Source organism: Octopus sinensis, linkage group LG2, assembly GCF_006345805.1.
Source record: "Octopus sinensis linkage group LG2, ASM634580v1, whole genome shotgun sequence".
Taxonomy (NCBI): domain Eukaryota; kingdom Metazoa; phylum Mollusca; class Cephalopoda; order Octopoda; family Octopodidae; genus Octopus; species Octopus sinensis.
Genome location: NC_042998.1, coordinates 116,561,476 through 116,589,189, shown reverse-complemented (window position 1 = coordinate 116,589,189; position 27,714 = coordinate 116,561,476). Strand labels below are relative to the sequence as shown.

The window sequence follows — 27,714 nt, the reverse complement described above, 5'->3', positions numbered from 1 at the left end:
AAACATCATTTGAGCAATGTTGATGGAATATTTTCTACATTATGCAGATAATGTAGCGCTGAAGGCGGCATTGGAGAAAATAAAGATTGAGCTTTTCTAGTCGATGCCAATAGTCAAGGCCTGTCATGTGATCTATGGTGTTTGTAATTGACCTTTCAGGTGCTTCAACATTCATGATACTTTGTTTCGTGTGGGGAGACTACAGCGGACAGTAGTATTCAAGGTGGGGTCGGGCAAATATCGAGAAGAGAAGGTTAATAGTGTAGATTTATCTCGACTGGAAAGTTCTGAGAATCTTGGAACACATTCTAAGTGCCAATTCAGCATTGCTTTTTTATACGAGCAGACCAGCTCGTAATTGTTGTCCACAATTACTCTCAAGTCTCTGATGGTGTTGGATGCATTGAGACTTTCACATGAAGGAAATGAATAGGAGGGTTTCATGGTATCCTCTTTTCCGAAGTGGATTAACTCAAATTTGTCCTCGTTCAGCAGTATATTGCTTTTTGCCGCCTATTCAATGACAGCCAGTAGGTCTGACTAAATGCATGTCCGGTCACCCACTTCATTGATGACGTTCTAGAGTTTGAAATTATCTGCAAATATTCTTATGTTGCTGCGCTTGAAAACATCAGTAGTGTCGTTAATGCAGATGATGAAAAGAATCTGGGATTGATTTTACTCCTTCGAAGACAGCATGGTTAGTTCTGTCTGTCAGGAAACACTTGATCCATTGTATTACCTTTCCAGATACATCAATTTTTGGATAGTTTTTTCAAGGAAATCTGATGACCAGCCCTGCTAAATTTCTTGCTGAAATAAAGGTAGATGATATCAGCGTTGCAGCGCTCTCCAAATCTCTTAAAATATCATCAAATTGATGCAGGAGATGCGTTCGGTATGTCCTTTCATTACGGAACTCATGTTGGTAGGGATTCAGCACACTTTAGCTTTCAAGAAAGTGGTTTATTCGTGATCTCACCAATCACTCAAATACCTTGGTGATAGAAGTGAATGACATCGGATGGTAGTTCATTGCAAAGGATTTATTTCACTTCTTAAAAACTGAGTCAACAGACTGGGACGACAGAATGTTTCCAGGAATATAGCCAGCATCCAGTGAGTTCATTCACAGATTAGCAAGAGAAGATGCAAGCTGGTGTGGACAACCCTTAAGGAGGCAAACAGGAACCTATCAGTGTCTATTGCTGAATTGTGTTTAATTTCGTTTATTGCCGCTAAGACAAGAGGGATGACAAATTTTATACCAGATACAGTGTGTTCTGGATTAACATCACTGATACAGCCCAGATCGACCATGTCAAGATTGCTGAAAACATCAGTGTTGTTTCTGCATGGGTCTGACATTGTGTTGGAGATTGCCATTCTCATCAATCAGAATGCCAGCAGTGGAGACAGTGATCTTTTGATTCCTCGCAAGAGGGAACACTTTGGGGTTGCCTTTCATTCCCTCATTAACCCATTTCTCCTTAGCTGTTCTTTGGTTATTGATGATAGTCTTCATATATTGGTGGAGGTAATACATCTTTAATTCGAGCAGAGTGATACCCGTCCAATATATGTGAGGATGTTGGTAGTATTTTACTTTGCTTATCCTTTAGTTTGTCCTTTTTATTTTTCTGATAATAGACTAATTTCTGTTTTGGGCCATTCTGCACCTACGTTTGTTCAGAGGTCTTGGTGGGTGTATAGCACATGTGATTGTGACAGTGTCTACAAAGATCTTCCAAGTTGTTTTGATGCTAGAGGGTGTGTGTGAATGACCATAACTGTATCCCAGTTGGCATTATAGAGATCAATGTTATCAAACGGATGGGCTGCAAAGAGGTCACGAGTATTGTTTTCGGCTGGCGGAATCTCTGGTTAAAGAGAACCATGTCTGAAAAAAGATTTGTCCACTGTAATATTATGTATAGTGTTAGTGTGGTGTTATGTGTTTGAAAAAATATATATATATGGCTGCGATGAACGATCTAGATTTAAAGTATGCATATAAATATGAACATTTGTAGATGCACAGGGGATATGTTTGTGTTGGTATGGAATGTATACATGTTTATAATTATGTATGTCGAGGTATGTTATACTGAAGACGTTAAAAGAAGTTATATCCCTGAACTAGAAATCAATTGATCCAAGGCGAAACCTTTTTTAAAATGTTTTTCGTTCATTTCTTTCGCTTTCAGCCCGTGTCTATGTGATAAATAAGGTAGTTTTAGAGTTACTTGACCTCTTCTACCATGAGATGCTACCGTGTAGTTTGCCTTTATATACATATAAGCAAAAATTTAGAATTAGATGAATTAGGTATTAAGTTGAGGCACCGGAACTTAGTACGGTATTATCCATACGTTTTCAAAATAAGGTGATTAAAATGAAAGTAAGCAACAGGTTATCCAAAAGTAATGCAGTACGATCGTTTCAAGCGACTCTATTTAATTGAACAATGCACCTATTACATCAATTGCATTTAGCTTCTGCATATATATATTTTATCATGGTTTTAGTGATCAAGCTGTTTTATTCCTTTTCTACACTACCTGATCATTTTTTATTTTATAACAGCCTCTATAAAACAAACCTAATATTTGTGCCGCTATAAATTCATATTTAGCTTATATAAAACAATAACGGTATCTGCACAACTTAAAATAAACTGCTTGGATTATAATTTAATTAATATATAGTTAGCATATTATTCTCTTGCCACAGTACTCCTTTATAAAATACCAGTAAATGCCAATGAAAAACATTCATAGATACCTATTTCTTTATTAACCACAAGGGGCTAAACATAGAAGGGGCAAACGAGGACAGACATAGGTATTGAGTCGATTACATCGACCCCAGTGCGTAACTGGTACTTAATTTATCGACCCCGAAAGGATGAAAGGCAAAGTCGACCTCGGCGGAATTTGAACTCACAACGTAACGACAGACGAAATACGGCTGCGCATTTCGCCCGGCGTACTAATGTTTCTGTCAGCTCGCCGCCTTTGAAAAATATTCATAGATACCGAGAAATAAGCTAGTATGTAATTATATAATACGTATGAATATTTAACTATTTCTATGCAATTTCTTTTCCTCCCTCTATTGTGGTAAAATTTGGTATATACTCAAAAGTATAAAAAAAAATTATCCTTTTGTTATAAATAACCCTAAGTTTTAGCTTTATACGATATGGCAATATTGTTTAAAATATCTAACTATAGTACCCCATGATAAAATTTCCCCTGTATTATCATCACTGGTTTACGAGAGTCTTGCCCCTTTAAATATCAGCTAACATTTTCATTTAAGATTTCCTTTATCAAATCTCGTTATATCGTTTCAAATTAATCTTGATAGTTTTAGGACTATACCGACTTGATTTCAGTCGACTCTCTCAGTCCCTTTCCTAATAGACACTGATCCTTGTTCTTTGGCCTTAGATTTTCATATACACAGATTTGATAAACAAGACTATAAATTAAAAATAGTGACAAGCGAGAACTCTAACAAGTATTTCTTCCTCATACCTTATTGGCTTCTGAACTGAAGTAATGATAGCATATTCTTTGTCTATCTCCTTACCTTCTTGGAGGTTTTGGGTAAAATTATATTAATGTGTCCATGAATTTTAATCTAATTTAATTCTATATATTTGTACAGCTGAGGACTGTTCTGCATTTAAATTGATGTAATGGTTCCATTGTTCAATTAAATGGAGTCGCTTGAAACGAATGTACTGTATTACCTCTGGATATTCTGTTGCTTATTTTGATTATATATATATATATATATATGTGTGTGTGTGTGTGTGTGCGTGTGTATAATTATACATATATATATGACTTCCACAGATACACACAACTTATATAATAATATATTTATGTATATATGTGCATATACATAAGTTAGTGTATATAGTTGAGTATACATAGAAATACATACCTATAAACATTCTCATATACCTACATATACATATATAAATAACCATATATGTATTTATTTTATATATATATATGTATATATATACATATATGCGCCCATACATTCAGACGCACACACACATATGAGAATGCAAGTACTTCACTAATGATGATGCATGTGCACGAACACAGACAAATATACATATACAGACATATGTTCATGATATACATTCCTACGCCATATGCATGTATGAATGGTTGCCAATTGGCAATATATGCAACTAAAGAGAAAGACAAAGATATTTTCTTCAATTGCTGGCCATTTGACAGGTGTGATATGATAATGAGACATGCTGCCTCACAAATTTATAGAGCGAAGACACACACTTCTTCGGATATTAACTAACATAATACTGAATCACAGTCACAATCATAGGTGATAAATGCGAACAAATACAATCAATATATTAAGCTTTAAAAGAAAATATGTCTTCTTATAACACCATTCGTAAGACTGACAGTTGAAATTTCTGCATTGTCTGAATTATTTTATCATGTTAGCTTGAATCACTGTATGGTAAATCCACTGAATTGATGTCATTTATTTTTATGTTATAAATACTTCATACCAGTTGTTTCAGTAAATGTAGTTTTAGCAAAAACTGAATGGATGCATATCCATCTAAATATACCTGGAATCAAATTTCAAGCAAAACTTTGTTTTATATGCATAGCAATACGCTGTAGATTAATACATCTGGGAATGTGGACTATAATATATAAAAATATTTTAGGTTTTATTATTTTTAACACGAACAACATACTTCCCGTCCCGTATAGAGTAATAGATTATAAGTTAATAACTGCTTCAATGACATAACTAATACATGATTTCTAAATTTCTGCAGTACGATATAGCAGAGTGTTATCCATCTGTAAATTAATTTCTTCGTGAACACATAGTAGATATTTTATTCGTCTTAGTGCTTTTGACATTAACAGCGTTGTGCACGCTAGGAAATCTTTCACAGTAATTCTTTCTTGAGTTATCTAACAAACTAGGAATTGTTGAGCTGATTATGATGTTGTATAATGTAGCTGTTGTTTAAAAGTTTAGGATTGTTTATATTAGACCTTCTTGGATATAAAGCTGATATTCATAATTCGTTATTTCATATGCTGATAAGCTATTTTGCAATTTAAAAACACCTACATAATGGATGCCAAAAGGAAAAAGTTTATAATTGTATACATGGAGTTGACATTTAAGTTCAGAATAAATGAGCATCTAATTATTGTTAATTTTTTAGATATATGAACATAATAAAGTACTTATACTGGTCAAATTGCAGTTCATTTATAAAAACTGATGTCATTTCCTCAAAATTCTTTGAATCCTACTAAATAACATAAGATCATATCGTAGTTACATTTTACGAAGAATCACTTTAGGCGTGATACTCATTATTCTAACCGAGATATAAAATATTATGATGCATCACATACAAAAAGCAATCATACATTAAAAAAGTAAAACTATGCAGACAAAATTTTATATAGTTTAGGTTTTCTTACCAACATTCACTAAAATTTACTAAACTTTCACAACAAGCATTTCTTCAGAGAGTATAGAAAAGATATAATCTTTATATAAGAAGCTAGAGTTTGTAATCAGACTATGCTGCCCCATGCTCTGCATTAACATAAGAAAATATAAACATCTCAACCAAGCAGGTTTATATGTTTAATTACAAGGGACATAAAACCTGCCCTACACATGAGCATGTGTCTTTCTAAAACTTTAGATCATCGGTCGAAGAGCTATCATCCGAAGTAGTGAAAAATCCTATACACTGAAACTTGCTGTAGAAGGGAACCTTGTAACATTTGAGAACATTCAGAAATACAGAATTTCGGCTCACCAAATTTGTTCAAATATATATTGTGTTTAAGGGATGAAAATATTAATAATGAGAAAATCGATTACTCTATTACAGAACACGCGTCAGCTTATATCCGTATCTCGAGAAAATATTATCTTTATATCTCGGAGAAATATATCCTATTACAACGTTTTGCAAATTTAACGAAAATTCGGAAATTGTGGATATAATATTTATTTCCATCGATATTTATTCAGGAATGTCTAAATACAAATCGCCAAAATTGTTTATTTTCTACGTAATTGATTTGCCATTCTCAGGCACATATACACAGATTATAAAATATATGCCTTTATGTTGGCCCAAACTACAAAAAATAATAACGAGTCTTTCTTCATTGTGTAGTTTCCACATACAATGGAGAAAACATCAAAATATTATGTGCTTTTGAAAGTGAATAGATGAATATACCACGTGTTCCGCATACAACAATTGCAGAGATGAAAATCCTACGCATAATCTGTAGGAATAACTAGCAGCAACGCTAGTCTCAATGAGTAATCATATCTCGATGCATTCATGAATATTTATATTTCCCTATTCTTCCAGTTCTTTTTGATTTGTTTACATATTTGGCAATATTCGTGTCCAAGTAAAGACGGGAAGGCTTCAGATTCGATAATTCATAGTATTTCTTTCTCTCTCTCTTTCTCTCTCTCTCTTTCTCTCTCTCTCTCACTCCTTGTCCAACATACACTACTCCATATATATATATGTATATATATATATAATTACTTGGAGTACTCTATACTGTTTTCATCCTTCTCTAATTTCCTTTTTCCTCCTCCCTCTTTCACCGTTTCAGTCTGTCTCTCTCTCCTCTTTCTCTTTTTTCTCTCTCTCGCCCATTGCTCAAACGTTACCATCGTCCATCTTCCGTTCCCTCACGTGTCCATCTTCCTTTTCCTAAACGAACGTTTAAACCAAAGTACCTATTTCTCTCTCGCTTCTATCTTTACAAAATTGTTTCTCCCAGGGTTCACTATTTTCCTCTCGTTCTGGTCAAACGAACCTCCATGTTTGTTTCCTTTCGACTTCTTTGTATCTCTGTACAATCATTTTAAGTTTCCCAAATTTGACCATCCATAAATGATCAATTTTTTTTAGAATTTATGGGAGCAACTGCCTTTGAAGGCTTATATTGTCGCTATATGCTCGAAATGAAGAGTAGTTACACAGCCGACAACTGATGAAGGGTGCTTTCTCTGTGTTAAATTTCCTATTTTCCTTTTTTTTTCGTATGTATTTCATGTTATTTGCAACATTGGTGACGTCCTGTGCTCATATATGCATATATATATATATATATATATATATACAGGCGCAGGAGTGGCTGTGTGGTAAGTGGCTTGTTTACCAACCACATGGTTCCGGGTTCAGTCCCACTGCGTGGCACCTTGGGCAAGTGTCTTCTGCTATAGCCTCGGGCCGACCAAAGCCTTGTAAGTGGATTTGGTAGACGGAAACTGAAAGTATATATATATATATTATATATATATATATATATATATATATATATATATATATATATATATATATATATATATATGCGCGTGTGTGTTTGTGTGTCTGTGTATGTCCCCTTAGCATTGCTTGACAACCGATGCTGGTGTGTTTATGTCCCCGTTACTTAGCGGTTCGGCAAAAGAGACCGATAGAATAAGTACTGGGCTTACAAAAGAATAAGTCCCGGGGTCGAGTTGCTCGATTAAAGGCGGTGCTCCAGCATGGCCGCAGTCAAATGACTGAAACAATTAAAAGAGTAAAAGAGAGTAATATATATATATATATATATGTATATGTATGTGTGTGTATCCTCTTCTTTTATTCTTTTATATGTTTCAGATCTAAGGTTGTGGGACACACGCAAATATCTATATCTATATATGTGTATATATGTAAATATTTTTGCGCATATATATATATATATATGTACGTATGTATATACATATGTATGCATGTGTGAAGGGGGTATCCTTACTCATCCCTACTGCTAGTGGTAGAGAACAAATAAGTCAAATTGAAAAAGTAGAAGTGTATTTATTAAGGCTCTTTCATTTAAATTTAACACAATTAACCGGTTTCGTTTTTGTTGATTTTCAAATGTGTACATTTTGAGAAACGTATATTGCATCATAAAATGGATCATTTCTGGCCGTTGTTCTAAAAACTGTTTGTGGCTGAGGTCGCTCCCAGTTGACATACGGATTGATTTGTGATTGGTGAGATAAAATAATTTGCTGTCAACTCTCTGCTTCGTCTGTGTATTAAGGCCAGCCACGCAAGGAGGTCGCATGAAAACTTCAATTCGTCAGATATGTGATATGATAGTCATAACTATAGCAATGATTGTTGGAATATGCGTCCTTCCTTATGGTTGTTCGAGGCTTTGGTTTGTGCCAAGTATCTCTATAAGCAACTCTTATGTCAGTCATTTAAGGCGTCGTGAACTTTCGGTATCATACATATGCAAATTTAGTGAATGATTCATTACTCCTAACCAAAATGTGGTCACCACTGTCGAAACAGAAAGTTGCTGAAAATAATAATAATCAAAGGCATCCTGTAAAAATTTTAAAAAATATAGCACGGTTTATGTAAGATTTGGAGACCAAGCTTGGAAATTTGCATGTATGTCACCTACATGGTAATGAAGCCGAAACAGAGTGAAAGAGGAATTTGGAATCCACCGAAGTTGAATTATGTGGACATATATAGTTTATAATTTGCGAGAAATATGTTTGCTGCAGTCAAGTAATCAATGAATTAGGACAGTAATTAATTGTCTGAACTGAATTTGTGGAGAGAAATTGTTTTGACTTGTTTTCTCTATGGGGTAGAATCAATCGTTTCGGAACATCGAATAAGGAGTCAGTAATTGGAAGTTTGATATCTCTCAGGAGAAATATATTGACTCCCTACGAACTGAATTTCAACTGACTAGTTGCTTAATACGATATTGTTATTGGTTCATTCGTTCCAGATCATCTCCCTCTCTCTAACTATAAGCCAAACAGCTCCAATTTACAAATCTTTTAGAAATAATGTCCAGTAATATTAGTTATCGATAGAAACAATGCTATTTTAATCAGTCATTGTAACAATACTTTCTATCGATTTTAGCATTGTATTTCTTTCTATTTCTCTAAACAAGATGATACATTAAAAAATTTCCGAATTCTTTATTAGATTTACATAATGTAAATTTAATGGTGAAATAATATTTCTTTGAAATTTGTCCATTTAATAAATGTGAAGATTTGCATGTCAAAGCATTTCATTTTACATTTCATTCAAATATATTCCATTCTTGTTTAACACATCTACTAAGACCATCTTCATTACGTGCACAAGCACACATACATACATATACAAATCAGACTGAGACTCACATACAAAAAAAGAAAATTTCACAAAGCGCAAACAAAGAAACCTGAACACTTATGGAAATGCAGGCATACACTTTAACATTTTAAAAGAATTTTGTCGAAAATTAAACTTATAGATTTAATTTATTCTTTATCGGTGAAATCTATTGATTCCTGCAAATATAGGTTTTGGTTGTATCCTTTGCCCAGTGACAAATTGTATTTTAGTTTTAGGAAACTTTAATTTAAAACTGTTGAAGAAAGATAACTTCTACGCAAATTTTATTACACATAATTAAACATAATTACAGTTCTAACTTGATTCTTCATACTACTTCTTACACAGTAAATGAACTAAAGAATTGGAAGAACGGTCGTGCGGATATAAATTGATTTATAATTGTTAGGCATTTTAGAGGCATCTAAAAGACAATCCACTATCAACACCACCTTCAAAAAATATAATCCTTACTTTTAATTATTTGACCTGATATATTCCTTTTGGCATCAAATGTACAGAAACACTTTATATAAAGTTAATTTTTTTCATTTCATGAATGTGAAGCAAAATATATTAATATAATTGGTAGCGTGTTGAAATGTTATTTCTGTGACGTTATCGCGTCGCATTCATTCAGAGAATAGGAAAATGAATGAAAAACAATTCGGTTGAAAATTGATTGACTTCCATTGCTATCTCATTCGCCTCCTCTTTCATAGACGAACATTCGTGCTCATACGCATATTAACCGTTCATGCATGCAAACACACACACAAACACGCAAACACATAAACACATACACAAATACATACAAATACACAGATACCCTAATATAAATGTATAAGAAAGAGAGAGGTGAATATATTTAATCTTTTAAAGATAACTTTGTTTTTCTAGCTGGTTTGCAAGGTTCTTTATGTGAGTTCGTATGCTGAAGCAAATTTTGTTGTGCCTGGCGATAGTAATATTGTATTAAAGCCTTATTACGTAACACACTCGCTAGCTTGTATATTATTTATCTTATAACAATGATCAACAAGAAGAATTGTTGCAGAGCCTCACAAAAAATGCATGTGTTATTAGATACAGTATTTTACTTCCTAAATACAAATCAGATCTTTGCTAAACTTGGCAATCGTGCATCTGAGTTCGATAACGTATAGCATCACACAAGTACTATAGTTGATTTCCACCTTCTGAATTCTGCTTCTTATTTTTATTTGACGAATGTTTGGTTACATTGCACGGTACAAAGTTGAAGGAGAACTCACATTATACAATCAGGTAAACCACGTCCACGTTATCGCAGTTAGACAAGTCTTTCGCAATTTACATAACTTTAAATAACCAATACAACACTTCTACAGCCTCTGCTGGCAATGACGATCGTCGGAGGCCGAATTTCCTGTTTTAGCAACCTCCTGGAATTTACAACTTAGTTTGTACTGCTCAAACTCGGGCTTTGCGGTTGTTGGGCTTATAAAGATATCATACTGATCAAGTTCATCCTGTCTGTCTTGCGTGGTCGTGAAAAAGGTGCTTAATTCTTTTGCTTAGAATTCAAGATTACCACTTTACTTATCAAGAACCAACTTATCAACAAGAGTTGGAAAGGAAAGCTATATACATTTTGGCCCTTTCTTCTTTTGGCCTACTGTACCTTGTGCTATACAAAAAAGTGATTAACTTTTTCGTGATGTTACACAGTAATGCTTGTGGCTGACGTTTTTCTCTACTGGCTAGCTTGTACTGCTTTCTGAGAGTCCTCAATTCCTGCATAAGGTCTTGTGTCATATTGGTTCTGCAGCTTTATCGTAGCAAGTGCTGCTATATCTGTGCAGGCCTTTATGTTATTTCTTACTTCTGTACTGACAGACAGCATCTGACAGACGTGTATCTAATAGTGATAGTTGTCATTGCTTTCAATCGGCTGTCAGTGACGCACTTCGGTGTTGACTGTCCTTGCATACTTCGTGTTCAACGTGCAGCCACTCATTCTTAATGTTTTTTCGAGGCCATTTAACCTATTGGACAACTTTGTGTGGTATCGGGTGTAGTGAGGCATGGAGGAACTCAGCACGGTGGGATGCGTCCTGCCATGCTCCCTCTTCGTTTCACCAGGATAAGTTCCTTTGCGTTGTACCTGATTCTCGTTCTCAATGCGTCTGGCCTGATAGATTTTTAGGTCACGGAATTTCTTGCATTCACTGCCGGAGAGGCACTGTTTTCTTTCTCCTCTTTTTTCATTTCAGTGGGTGAATAATTTCTATGCACTAGATAGTTTGTATGTTTACATATATATAAACCATATCAAATTTTAAAATCATATATTTAAAACGCATATTGCAGATATACTAATTTAAAGCAGGTAAATATGTATACTTAGTGTCATATATCTAAGTTTGGCTGACAGGATGCTTGAAGTTAAGTTTAAATATTATTAAAATAATATTTAAATATTATTTGTTGGGTAGTTGGGTTACATGTCAGCTATTTTCAGAAACGTGGTTATATAGCTTTACTTATATTTCACATTATGGATAATATGGTAATAAATACGTCTTCGAACGAAGCACAGTATGCTACTAGTATGTCTTATGTTTACTCTGCCTTGGCGTGTCAGTTTCTGAAATATTTTGTTTAAACGTGTATTTGAATTACATTGGATAAATATTGAATAATGCTATCGAAGGAAACGTACAAGTAATAAATAAAGATGCATACAGAAATATGTACAGATTCTCAAATTTGTGATAGAAACGTCTGTTTTCTTTCTTTTGTTTTGTTTTTGAAGTGCAATAAAGTTCAGATGTGGAGATAGCAGTTGAAGGAGAAGTAATCCCTACAATTATTGCACTTAAAATATACGCCTGTGCATCTACATTGCTCTTCATTAAAATGAACTTAACCAATACGAAATGTGCTTCTTAAAACGAATCAGTCCCTTCGATAACTGAGGACAATATTGTGTGAAAATAATATTGAACAATATATATTCAATACTGTGTTAGTTGTTACAAATTGCTTGCTTACAAACAAAGCAACAACATTACATTTACAGTCTTCTTCACTGGGAGAATAAAAAAAACAGCCAAAGAATTAAATTAGACAGATTAATCAAACTTTATCATGAACTCCACTATTCACAAACAGCTGCCTGCAAACACCATCACCATTTTATCATTCATAACATATGGTACCCTATTATTCATTTTATGCAGTGATTCCAACTGTATTTGCAGCATATAACATTTGCAGCTTATAACAGCATTTTTTAAGTTCATATTGACGAAGCATTTACGCATAAGTTTTTAACTGTGTGAAGTAAGATTGTAACATTTACGCATAAGTTTTCAACTATGTGAAGTAAGATTGTAGCATTTTAATGCACTCTTGAATGCATTAGAAAAGCATGTAAAATAAAATGACTTTAAGTAGTAATGTAATCTTAGTCACTCTATTGATTTGTCGTCATTTAGTCTCTCACTCCGTACTACTTGCAACCCTTTTTAGAATTATTGATTTCTTAAGAAAGAGACGAAGCATCTGGATTCTGAGTTCATTTTTGGAACGAAGTATTGAGAATGACAATTGAGAAAAAAATATTGAGTGAAACAGTATTGGGTTCGGCGTTTGCTGCTATTGTAAGCTAATGTCATGAACTGGATAACTTAAATAAAATAACGTTGCTACTGTTTCATGTAAGTTAATTCTGCTTCAATAATGTGATGTGATCTACTGCAATTATTCTCGCATTCCGGAGTGAACGAAAATCGGAATGAATATATCGAATTTGCCGATTTAAACAGGGGATATCGATTATAGTCATTTTTTCAAGTTAAATCCAATTTTGCTGGTCTCATTTAGCAATCAACTTATGATGCTTTGCTAAATCTACATAAAAATATCCAAATATAAGCTACGTTAACTTTGAGTAAATTATCCGATAATGCTAGAGAAATAAGAAAAATATAGAGACGAGCAAAGAATAAAATTTCTATTTTTTTCTTTGCGTTTTATACATTTCGTGTAGATATTGTAAAATGGTGATGTTTATTGCCAAAAACAAAATATTTAAGACATAAAATCTAAAATTACAATAAATAATAATGTATGTGTTCGTGGTCGATATAGAACTTTTTTCTGTGTAGAATTGCATATAATTAATGTTAATAGTGGCTGACTGGCGCCACCTTTCCAATACCATTGAGACTTTATGTAAATACAAGACAAATATATTCCACAAATATTCAGACATACGCAAATGATTTAAGTTGTAAATTTTAGCCCTGGCTTGTGCTGAAATTCTCATTCATCGCTAATAAAATGTCAGTTGGTAAATCATAAAAATAGGCGACAAAGACGAGTAGTATATTAAATATGTTACATAATATGAGTGGAATTTATTAAAACATTCTATGAGTAATATTAAGTAATACAAAAAGATTTAAGCTTATAATAACATTTAAAATTGAATTACGACTTCAATACATCATGTTTAACTAATATGTGTGTATGGGTGTGCCTATTATCTTTTATTTGTTTCAGTCATTAGACTACGGCCATAATTGGACACCGACTTGAAAATATATAGTTTCAGCTAGATATTCAGATATATACTTATATGCATGTCGATATTTACAAGCGTAGTATATGTCATATACTATACCAGCAAAATAATCAGGATAACCTTCAGTGCTGACTACCAGGTCTTAAAATTCTTAAACCATGGCGAAGAGGGCTGACATTTTTGTCTGTACTTGGCCTTCAATTACAGGTAATAAAGATGCGACCACATTTCATCCTCTGTCACCGGTCCACCATTTTTTGTCGTGCATTGCGAGATCCGTATCACTAGCTGAAGTTGATGGTATTCCACCAAGCATTTACAAGACGTGTTTTAACATACCTCGAACTGAATTTTGAAACATGTCACTTCATTTGAAATGTTAATATAGGGCATCTTATATAGGGAATGTAGCTATTTTATAACGAAATTGAGCCTTCACGTATGTGCTCTGTCTTTTGTTCGGCCTATATCATACGCTGTTTCGAATAAGAGCAAACGTTTTATTTATTCGAATAGAGTTAATATGGATTATGTGTAACTTCTGTTTCTTTTTCTTGGGGCAATATTGGCCACAGTAAATGAATAACTGTCTTTCAATTAGTAAGTTGGAATAGTACCGGTTTGCAGAAACGCCGCGGGCTTTCTTTTCAGCATTACGGTGCTCGATATTGCTAAATAGTATTGATTTTCTCCCTTTCTCTTTGGCAGGAGGCAATATATCTAAAAGGATGGAGGATATTCGATTAATTCGAACTTATAATAAGTTTTTTTCTGACCTTACATTTATGAAAAGCGATTTGACTTGCGGCAGGATTAGAGATCAGACACTTTAAGTGCTGTAACTAAATAAGGAAATAAATTATTTCGTCTGGCTTTTTATATTTTGTAACTGAATATGCTGAAAAAATCATATAGTTATATTTCATTACAAAAAAGTTAATGCAGTTTTCTTCTTCGTGTACTCGGCTGATGTCTTTGAGGACAAAAGGCAAAAAGTAGCAATCGAGAACTTCGTCACAGAAAGTACTGTTTTGTATTGAATGAAAATCATGAAAAATACACTTCAAATATATCAGCAGAACACGAAAAAGAAAATGTAGTTAACTTAAAGTTTTAATATTCAGAATTAAATTCCTTTCAGTGTCAAAACTTCTCCACCACAGTGATATACGGGAAATATACTAAATCAGCTATAAGTCTTTTGTCTACTACATATTTATTTTATTTTACTAAAATACGAAATCATTGATGTGAAAATAAACATCTCAGAAAATACAATGCGGAGACCAAAAGAGAATAGCTAGCATCATTTTTTAATCGTAGATGCAATATATAGAATACATGAGTGTTGCTTCAAGTAAAATGATGGAATTGTCAATTTTATCTATTATTTTCGAAAATTGTATTACAATTAATGCAAAGATTTTACAAGATGTTAAACTCTGATCCTACTAGTGGAGTCGTTATTCAATACTTTGAAAGCAGTTGGTGAAAGTATGCTAAACTTTGTGTAATTGCACGGGGACATATTTGTCACATAACAACTATCTGTGCAGTCTTTATTCCCAAAATAAAGAATAGTTAAAACGTAATTATTTTTCTTTTAATCATGTTATTGAAAAATTAATACGTTATGTGTTTCAACAACTTTGCTTTAATTGCACTAACGTATCGAAATATAATCCCAGCAATATATATATGACTATATTTATATAGCATCATATATATTTTCAAATGTGTATTACAATGGAAGCATATATTTTAAGCAAAAATTTGGAAATAAAGCAAAATGAATTCTATTTATATAATGCAATCTGCAAACGGTGTGCTTTGAAGTTTAGATGTACAGTTTGAAAGCAAAAGATGTAAGTTTGAAGATAAATTCACATGGGAAGAGATAAGTCAATTCTATTGACTCCAGTGTTCAGTTGGTACTTATTTTAATGAACCTGAAAGGATGAAATGCTAATCAACCACGGCGTAATTTGAACCAGGAACGTAAAAGCGGATGAAATAATGGTAAGCATTTTGTCCGGCGCAGTAATGACTCTATGCAGTTTTAGTTCAGACGTATGCTTTTGTTGATTCAGGGGCCAGTTTAGTCTTAAACATATTGTCAATTGTAAGTCAGCGAGCTTGTAGAATAACTATTATGCCGACCAAAATGCTTGGCCGCATTTCGTCTGTTTCTACGTTTTGAGTTCAAATTCCACCGAGGTTGACATTGCCTCCCATTCTTTCAGGATCAATAAAATAAGTACCAGATGAGCTCTGGAATCAATGTAATCAAATGAATCCCGCCTCATGAATTGCTGGTCTTGTGCTAAATTTGAAATCTATAATATCGTGTATTATAGCGCATTTTTTTGTAATTTAGTTTTTCATTTCATTAGCAAATATACCAGGATCACATTCTCGCTCTGTCTTTCTCTCTCTTTCTCTCTTTCTTTATATCCATCTATCTATCTACCTATCTATCTAAAATGTGGCTAGATGCATAAATAGATTCTATACGTTTCTCTGCGAATATATGCGTGTAAGTCTATCTCTCTCTCTCTCTCTCTCTCTTTCTATATATATATATATATATATATATATATATATATATATATATATATATATATATATATATATATACATATATATTTGTACATGTACTCGTATATATAAACAGACGCATGTATAGATACACGAACGCGCGCGTGTACACTGTCCGATGGGTAGTTCGTTTTCTCATAAGGTATATTTTGGGATGTAAATAAATTCTAGAAAATCTGACTGTATAAATCCACTACAAGTTTTTTATTTCCCTCTTCGCCTTCTAATATTGTTGCTTACAAATGAATAGTGAAGCAATGAAAATTATTTCCACTGGTGTATGTTTTGAACCGCTATAATGCTGTCGTAATAATTTTAAGGAAAGAAAGGAATGTTTATTTTGTCAATCTTTATACAGGAAACAGCTTATTGTTGGGTTTTTAGTTAATACATCATTTTAAGGTGGTATTTTGCCAACTCGATTGAGTTGTTATTCAATATTTTACAGAATCATAGAAACTTTTCTAATAGTTAGTGAAAATCTGAAGAGAGGAAGTTTTTATTGTTCACTCGTATTTCAGAAGATCACATCAAAAGTTGGATTCATAGACACTGTTTCAGAGCTCGGGCAGGCTTATACATTCGTGTTGAGCCTTGCTTTATTATTAAAATTTAGCTGAAGAAAACTGCGGTAATATCGATGAACATGTAATTCAGTTTTGCCATACATCTTAACATTGATTTGGCTTAGGAATGAATTTAATGCTACACGAATTTTTTGTGTACTCATCTAACTTTTTGAGAGAAACACCAAAATTGAGTAACTATGAAGACAAAGTGTCATCTTAGTAAAAATTATTTAGATCTATTTTAGACAGTCACGGCAACTGATAGGTTCTGGGAACGGAAAAATTTACTGTTAGCGCATATGCTGGTGGGCAGATAAGATGATAATGGGATAAGATGGAAATGTTCAAAAAGGTCACAGTTTACTACTACATTCTTGGAATTGTCAGTAATATGAATAGAAATATAAGGAGAGAAATCGAGTTATACATAAAGTTTTAAAAAATAAGGCCATGTTATTAAAATAAAAAATACATAATAAAGCTATAAGGCGGTATGAGAATTATGGCTCAATATTATTGAGCAGACGGAATTTCTAAACTAAAATTACTGGAGGTATATATGATTAGTTATATAGAAATTCATTTAAAAGGAAAGTATTTAGATACAAAAGACAATTTCTAACTGTGATGAAGACAGAGAAACTCAAAGACTATAGACATTAAATCTATTTATATTAGAGAACTTAAGTAAATGATATAAGATTTTTTTTTGCATTGGTGTTAACACTAGAACAATAATTCGTTACGAATATTAAATAGTCTAGATTATGCCTCTACAGAACATGAATTACAGCTATCCCCAGTATGCATAATTGACCACAAAACTGAGTAATCAATAGTCATTTGGTTGTAGGGGGAATCCAATTTAGCTAGTAAATCGCAAAGAAACTGTATTTTGCTTTTGAGGAATGCATATGGTTATGCATCTAAATTTGAATGGAACTTTTCGTGTTTTATTACCTCATTTACTATAATGAACTTTTATCTAGTTAAAATATATTTTTGTGGAATATTTTAACTTCTAAAGGTATACACACTGCGCGTACTAAGGAGAAGAAAATTCTCTTTTAAAATTCTCGCGTCAAGGATTCTGCTAGGGAGAAACACTGGTCGCTTAGGGTAATTTTACACCTTTCTCCAAAAATGAAAATTTTCTCTCAGTAGTAATTTCCCTGAATGTATCTGTAGAACTAGGCTGCATGAAAAGAAAAATATTCCTTATTGCTTGGCTCTAATGCTGGTAGTTTTTTTCTGACCAGGAGGTCTACGAATTCAACTCAGTCATTGATGCTGAAAATTTTTAAGAAAAAGGTACGACTTTGAATCTGTTCAGAGTTATCTCTCTCCGATATTTCCCATTAAGAAAGCGTAAAGAGCCAGAATCGCGCCTGGAAATCAACTAAGGGAGAGCAGAGGGCAACTATGTTGGTTTCCTACATTTTACTTTAAGAGATAATTTTTTTCTCCACGGTACCTGCTGTGAACTTTCCTTTAGAAGTTAAAATATGTCACAAATATATTTTAACTAACATAAAGTTCCTTTATTTCTCACCACTGCTTCACGCTGATGCTGCTATTCACACGCTAAATTATTATTATGAGATATTGATTATTTACAGGCATTTATTCTGCCCCCTATTTTACGTAAACTATTTGGATTATTATCTTATAAAACATTGTTTAGTGTATTAGTTTTACACATACTACCGGGAGGGGACTCCAAAACACATTTATTTGTGTACAATAAAGGACTGCATACATTTTATTTTTGCTTCTAAGATGGTACCTACCATTGAGTTGTTTTCGAAAGAAACTCACAGTCCGTTTACGAAGAAATTTCCGAGCTTTTTTTCTATTCGACTGTGTATTTTCGTCATTACCTTCACAGAAGGGGAAATAAGTAGCGTTCCTATGTAGACCATATCAGAAAACGCTCCTTGAATGTGGCACGCGTCGTCAGGTGGTTGTTTCACTGCGTCATTCGTTCCCATGGTTATAAGAAAAATCGTTTTGGCAGTCCTTATTTACTTTCGAATTCAGTAAATGTTCTCCTAGTTGATAATATATATAAATACTTTCTCGATAATTGGTTGTTCTGTATAGTGAAAATAAAAGATTTGTTGGAGATCACAGAGAAAATATATGAATATAATCTAGAAAGGTCTATTTGCATAACTTCAATATCATCCCTGTCATTTAAACTTTTAAACTAATAAGTTACTTCTAATGTCTTTAGACATAAATGCAGTTCAACACATATTGATAGTACGGGCAAAATTTTGTCAAATACTTTTTATTTATTTTAACTCCATCTAATTTTAATCGTCAAATTAGCGAAACCGAAGAATTACTAACATTTTAAGCTTATGCAACTCGTCTTACTCGAAGAAAGCTCAGTAGGTCTTCGAAATTAAGGTGACTGAGAAACATAGATCCTTCCAAATCGTTTTCATTAAATTTAGTATAAAAAGGTATGCTATTCTTTCTATGTAATTACGTCCTAATTTTCACAACAACTGTAACTTATTAATAAATACAATGTTGTCATGTGCATTCAATTGTTTACGTTTAGAGATACATAAATTCATACGTACAAATATATTTGTGTATGTGTGTGTTTGTAAGTGTGCGTTTACATACAAACAAACAAATCATACAAATATATACGCATATATAGGAAAGTTAAAGAAGTGATTTTAAATTCTCAAACGCATGATGAGGCTAATAATATAGTCTGAACAGGATAACCTACCCTATTTTGAAGAAAAACGTGTTGGCGGCCGGTTATGAGACTCGAACTCACACATCTGTGATTACGCGTCGCGGTGCTCTCAAACATTAAGCTAAACCGCCCACACCACAAGTTCTTCCGCAAATTTAAGATATATAGAAGTCTCGCTTTATGAGACGCTACCATACGTTAAATTCAAATTAAGATGAGCGTAAATAAAGTTTGCTTTAGAAGCGTTGATCAAAAGTTATCCAGAGGAGTTGTATATTCTGAAAATTGTAACCTCATGAAAGCAAACGTTTGAGGTTTAATCCAAGAAATGTTATTCAGATGGCAGGAAATCTATACACAAGAAAATATGCGCAGTGATGCACCGAAATGATTGGCATATGTTTTCATTTCATTTAACGTTATAAATTTTAATCCTGTTGAGGACGACTTGGCATTAGAATGTAAATATTTTTTGATGAATTTCAATGATTCACTGATTATTTTCATGGGGATTTTTATCCTCTAATTTAGTTGTGTATCAGTAGTATTGAAAAGACTAGAAGATAATATTTACGAAATGTTTTAATTCATCTGCAGCTTCTGGTTATTTTTATTTCAAACAATCGAGTATATATTACTTTCGAATAAATTTCAAATTAAAAGTGTTTTCGATGAGGAAGTAAACAGTTTAAATTACACCACAGTAGGATTTTTTGTAAAGATCAGCGTGTGATTTAGTAAAAATTTACATCCACACAATTCTAGTGAAATATTTTCAATAATACTCTTAGTCCAAGAGGAACATGGACCGCTGCAACGATTGTAGAATAATTGAAAGATGAGAACAATATGAATGACATTAAGAAGATAAAATGATAGAGAAGTAAAAAAAAAAAGAAATTAAGATAGAATAATTCATGTATTAAAACTGATTATTTCACAAAAGAGCCACAGGGAGTCAACGCTTTATAGAGTTGTATTCAATTCTCTTTTATCTATATCCCACCTTATTTGTGAAGCAATGTATACTTAATATTTTTATAGAGAATTCCTCGATGTAATTCACATGAATGAAAATGTTTTGTTCAATTCCCATTTCGAATTTTCTAAAAGTCATTTCCTGACCTTTGTTAAATTTTATACAATTTTATTTTCACTTTTTATATTTTCATCTTGCATATCAACAAAAAATCACGTTCTTTATTATTTTTCGTTTTCGCACTCACAATTTCCTTTACAAAACAAATGAAATTTTAGTATTTTTATTTTGGATTTTTATAAAATTGTATGAGGTTAGTTTTCATTTTGTAAAATCTCCCTCCATGAATGCTACACTATATATTTTCTACATTATTCTGAGAAATCCGTATTTTATACAACTACAAACATTATTTGGCGAAAAGTCGTACTTGTTTATTTATAATCAATCATAAACTTGAATACATTTCCTTCTATGCGTTAACATTTAACAACAATGGAATAACTAAAGTAAAAGGACGAGCTTATGTGGTCGTGTATGTGTGTGTGCGTGTATCTATGAATATGTACCCATACATATACACAAAAACATAGTCACACAACGTCTAATGGAATTTTGACCACACGTAAGCATGCGTAAACTAATGCCGCGGAAAATCTTTTTTTTTTTCAAGAAAATGCTTGTCTCCGACTTTTATGTGAATGACACTATCAATTACTGCAATTTCTTGCACTCTGTTTCTACTTGTCTTTTAATCACACGAAGGGATATATGTGAAAATTTTTCCCCAGCTAGTTTTGAACTTGTAACGCAGAGAATCGGAGCCAGCATGCAAATACAGTGGGACATATGCTTAATGTTCCAATGATACTATCCAGTATGAACGTGCGTATCTATTTGTTTTCATGAATGTAATCTATTAAATTCATGCACATGTGTTAACTGTTGTCATACGCACATACATTAAAAGACTTCCTAAGATTCACGTACACACCCACGCACACACAGTGACACACACATACACACGCCGCACAGGCCTCCACACACGCTCACACACACATGAATACACATACTACTTCTTCCAGAGAAGTCATGTTCAAAGTAGATGTGCAAATTTGTGTACAAATGTAAATAGTCTAGATCATTGTTTTTCCCTGTCTGTCATTAAATATTAAGACATCTAGTATTCCCAGCACTTGATCGTCCTTTACTTAGCTTTCATTCTCGTCCCTATTTAAACAGTCATTACAAATTTGCAATTTTCTCTACAAAAACGAAAAGGCCTGAAAGCAATTTCCATATATTTCCATTAATCAAATTCTGTTTCAGTGAATTCTTTTCACTACGAATAACCCTCTATTTTTTTTTTACTACAACTTCATACATTTCTAATTTATATTCACAAAGGAGGAAATTAACTCGATAAAAGTTTATACTGGATTCTCTTTTTCTTTAAGATCGTGTCATCCTTGAAGAACACAGAAAGATTAATACTGGTTGTTACACATAAGTAGAAAAGGCGAATCATAAAATGGGGAATAATATAAAATGAGTAAATAATGTTTCAAATGTCGAAGGCTTACCATTTGATTTCAGTGTTACAGAATATCATATCAACGGTACATTGTTTGAAAGATATGCAAATGTAATACCCATGTGTGATGCACACACATGCACTCACATATAAGCACACAAACGTAAATAACTATGTATGTATGTATGTATTCATGAATGCATGAACACATCAATATAGGTTTAGAAATATTTATGTATCTTAATAAAGATATTACGGTGTAACTTCTCCGTTTTTTCGGTGTATATAGCTTATCGTGATACTGAATTATGTGATGTTGAAGCCGTGATATCCAGACCATCAAATGTTTATCAATGACAGCCATTGTATAGTATATGGACCAAGTGAAAAATAATGTTAAACTGTATACTTGTAGTGCAGAATAGTAAAATAAATAGGGTTTATGTATATAGATTGTCGAATACTATAAGACTGTTTTAACTAATTCAACAGTATGTACTTATTCTACTAATTCTATAAAACTGGAAGTCATCTTGCTCACGCCAAACAAAGATATTTTGGTCATTACACGAATCAAGAAATTGCTCCTGCTATTAAGAGAGCAACTTTGAAATATGGTGTATTTTATTTACTTACATGTTTAGAGTATGTGATGTGTGTGCGTGAGAGAGAGAGAGAGAGAGAGAGAGAGTGAAGAAGTAAAAGCGATGGAGAGAGAGAGAGGCTTTTCTTGGAATTCTTAAATAGTATATCACCAAATATCAATAAATATGCACTAGTCACCATATTTTATCCTATGGCCATTACACAAATTTCGCTACCGAAATATGGGACCATTTAATTGTATTTTGCATGTATGTTTATACATATACATATACTTATGTTTATGTGTAGAGGTATGTGTGTGGAATAGATATTTTGTTGCATATGTATAAACACATATATTATCATACTTTGATAATTACAGCAATATAATTATTACTTTTATTGCTGTAACTACAAGACAAAACAATATTGTTATAGTTATAGCAGTAAAACCATGGAAACTATCTTTGAATAGCAGTAACTCTTTAAATTCACTAGCATGCTTTGATAAGTATAACTGTAAAATCTATAAACATAGTTGATAATCTATGAATTCAGAAAAAGTTGAGGACACTATAGTCGTGTATTATTTGTATCATACAACATTGTTATTCCAATATCAAGTATTTTAGGAAATGGTATTTCATTGCTATGTTAGAAACTACTCATGTGACAAATGATTGAGCATTGCATTGAATCGCGATATTTCTATTGTAGCGACTAAACTCATGTAAATCAACTAAATCCATGCATTCTTCCGAAAGCAATAAGATATTCTTGATTATAGGGTAAAAATTCATTTTAACAGATCCATTGTTAATCAATTGCACTATGGTGGGATTTCAGATGAAGGAATGGAGAAGTAAGAGCTTTTATTAATGAGTTATATCTTCATTTACATTGTGTTTTGAATAACGTTTTCCATTGAGTGTCAGATGGAATACTCTGAATAACTAATATACACCACGATCTATTCTTGGACACTTCCAACTGCGGTTGAATATTTACTTTCATAATTAGTCAGAGTACCGATCTGATTCAATACGCATGACCTTCTAAGCCTGGACATTCCATCTTTAATTACCAAAAACATATGTGTATCTTGGACTTCGTCACACAATGTGACGTGCCTTTGATGTTGTTAAATTTAAAATTAAAGTACAGTTGACCACAAAAATGAATCAATACGAAGTATGTCACATGTGAAACTTCTGAAAATTGTGTTAAGAATGTAATACATAAAAAAACTCAACAGTTGTATAGCTAAATATGATATATTACAAGAAGCTGTATGCATTCAAACAAAATGTTCCGAATTCAAATGATTACCTTATAACTATAGAATTTACATTTATAAGTATCACTGTATTTTTGGAAGTCTTATGCGTTGCAATTGCTTCATAGTTTCTTGAGTTGCCAAAACAGAAAGCATATATATGTACTGTTGTTTATATTACCAGTTATGCTGTCCCACAGTGTGTGGCTTTCTGTCACCAGTCAATAATTGCTATGCATTCAATACACACATTGTTTGCGCTTGCCTCTCCAGTTTCAGGATCAACAAAATACGTACCCTGCACTAACCATGTGCAAAGGGAAAAGAAAAAAAAAGATAATTGCTAATATCACTGATTAAAAGTTTCATTAACTGAAGTAGCATGAGTGAAAACAGTGTATGACGATGGCGGATTTCCATTGTTTGACGGAGAGGATTCAAATATCTGGTCAACTCCTATACTTAGCTATCCTGTAAATGACATCAAATTTCATGGAGAATCATACCTATCACTCTATGTATCCTATCTATCTACACCTCTCTCTCTTTTTCTCTCTTTCTTTCAATTTCTCGCTCTCACTAACTCTCCTCTCTCTCTCTCTCGCTGCACACACACGCACACACACACGCACACACACACACACACACACTCACACACACACACACATACATATATATATATATATATATATACATATATAATAAAAATAATATTAGAGAGTATAACTCCAAACTTACAGGGAAAAATTCAATTTAGTTTTAAATCAAATTTCACAATATAAATATATAATATATATATATATAAATTAGAGAAGAACCACTATTATTCAATTCAAACAATGATAGACATAAACCACATCATTAATAAACAATAAAATATACTATAAAACATATAACTAGATCACAAAAAGTACCAAAAGATGAATAAAACATATAATATATTATATTATTATGATTATATATTATTATATATGTTTTATTAATTTGATCTGCATAGAACACTGCATTTTTTTCTGTCATGTGTGGTCTCCTATCCTTGCCAGTTAGAGGAGTTTTCTTTGATTGCAACGTGATGCTATGAATCCATATATTAGACTACAGATACATATACACACACGCACACGCACACACATAGAAGCAAGCGCGTTCACACATATATGTATTTTTGTATATTTAATTCTCAATACAACTCTCAATTCTCGACTAGCAAACAGTTGTCTCTATAAATCACACTATAAAAATCATTGAAAATTATGCGTTAGATAATATCTTATATATATATATATATATATATATATATATATATATATATATATATATATATATATGTGTGTGTGTGTGTGTGTGTGTGTGTGCGCGCTTGTGTGTGTAGAATCACACTGTGCTTGCACTGGAAGAACAGAAATAAAAATCAATCTAGCACTTATAACTGACCAGGGAGGAAATAGCAACACAAGTGCATACTGAAAATTATCACATTGTTTCCTCTGTGAAATTGCTACTCGACACAAGGATAGTGACGAAGCGGATCTTTGCGTTTGTAATATAATATATACCAGTAGTAGCAATTTTGATCTCCTGAATATACAGGGGTTGGAAAAAATAATGGGAACACCTAGAATCATTGCATCATAATGTCGAAATATCTATAAAATTGTCAAATGCTCATTTATTATTATGTCTTTGGTTTATTATTAGTGTTGCTTAATATGTTCTGCTAAAATTGCTGTTTCTGTATAGATATCCTCAGAAAATGTTAATCAAAATTCATTAAAATGACAGACCTATCGGACTTTCGAAGAGGTCAAATTGTTGGTTTTCGTATGGCAGGCGCTAGCGTAACTAAAATAGACGAAAGGTTTGGTGTATCAAAAAGTGCTGTCTCGAAAAGAATGATAACCTTTGAGAAAGAGGGAAAACCTCCTCATCCAAACAAAACCCCTGAAAAAACAAAACATTCTGATAGGGATCGTCAGACTCTTACGCAAATTGTACAGCTCCTAAAATTAATGCAGAGCTTAATGACCACATCGAGAACCCAGTTTCCACAAAAAACTGTACGCTGGGAGCTGCACTAAGCCGGATTTCACAGGTGGGCTGCAATCAGAAAACCACAACTTTCAAAAACAAACGTTGCAAAGCGTTTACAGAATTGGTCCGTAGAGCAGTGGAAAAATGTTATTTTCTCGGACGAGTCATCGTTTACCTTATTTCCGATCACCGGTCGAGTATATGTGTAAAGACAGCCAAAAGAAGCATTTGACCCAGGCTGTCTTCTTCTAACTGTTAAATATGGAGGAGGATCTCTGTTGATCTGCTGGAGCTATATTTTGGAAATCCACCGGCCCAATGCTTTCCGTTCATGGCAGAGTTAATAGTCAAAATTTAAGCATTTTATCTGATCACATTCATCCTATGGTTGCGGAATTGTTTCAGGGGATGGGCTCACACTTTCAGGATGATAATGCACCAATTCATACAGCTAAAGTTATTATTGAATGACACGAGGAACATTCTAGTGAAGTTGAACATATTATGTGGTCACCACACTCTCAAGTTCTCAAATTGAGTATTTATGATGCATTTTAGAAAAAAAAAGAAGGAATCGATATCATCTGCTATCATCACTACAAGTGCTAGAGACTGTTTTAGCTGAAGAATGGACACAAATTCCTTTGGAAACAATTCAAAATTTGTAAGGGTCCATACGGCGTAGAATTCAAGCTGTAATTACTGCCAAAGATGGTCCTACCCGTATTAATATAAATTTGTTTGAAATTTTAATGATTTTTCCATTATTTTGTCAAACTCCTGTATATATAATTCATTTTCCAACGCTAATTCATTACAGACAACTGATCAGACTCGAAAGCTTCAAGTAAGGAAGAAATGTCAAACATTCCGCTCAAAATTGAACGACTTTTCAGAAAAAGATTCCTCAGTAAACCCCAGAAAGCTTCAGATTTGTAGTTTTAACGGCATACTAAATACCTATCCTTTTCTACTTAAGTTCAGACCTTGCAATTACTTTTATAATATGTTGGGAAATTAGTACAGTTTTGGTAAGAGAGTGTTATTGAATATTTCGTTATCTGTATTGATCTCATGTGAAAGTTTGATGGCATGTAAGAAATAATATATATCACATACAAGAAAGCAAAAAAGCATACGGTTTTCATTTTGTAACAGTTGTCATTTTGGTATAACCGGCCAGGAGGAAACGATCATTTGGTTGGCTCGATGATATAGTTGAAAACACATGCCCAAGGTGCTACGCAGTCGGAGTGAACGCGGAGCCATGTGGTTGGCAAGCAAGTTACTTAACACAGAACCACCACTGCTATATATAATTAATCTAAACATGAAAACACAAAGAGAAAACACAACAACGCGAGGACGTGGGACAAGTATAGTATTATTGGACGCTCAGGAAAGAAGGAAAGAAGGAGGGCTTAACGTTTCGAGCGAAGCTCTTCGTCAGAAACATAGGAAAAGGAAAGATCCAACGGTACACACGCGATCATATTTTGAATCTGCTACATATATATATATATATATATATATATGTTATGTCTTATTGCTTTAATATTTTGAGTAACTAGTTTGCGGCAATTCTGGAGCATTGTCTTCTACG

The 27,714-nt window shown here is 33.0% G+C and overlaps 1 protein-coding gene and 1 long non-coding RNA gene across 4 annotated transcripts in view; both read left to right on the top strand.

The window, feature by feature from the left end:
• LOC115225708 (glutamate receptor ionotropic, kainate 2-like) overlaps positions 1-27,714 on the top strand; it is a 1,130,247-nt gene that overhangs the window by 469,390 nt on the left and 633,143 nt on the right. The gene's annotated exons all lie outside the window — the stretch shown is intronic.
• On the top strand, positions 18,481-24,481 carry LOC118761256. The gene is made up of 3 exons (XR_004997241.1): positions 18,481-18,491; positions 19,667-19,803; positions 24,468-24,481. It is a non-coding gene; the product is annotated as an uncharacterized LOC118761256 (long non-coding RNA).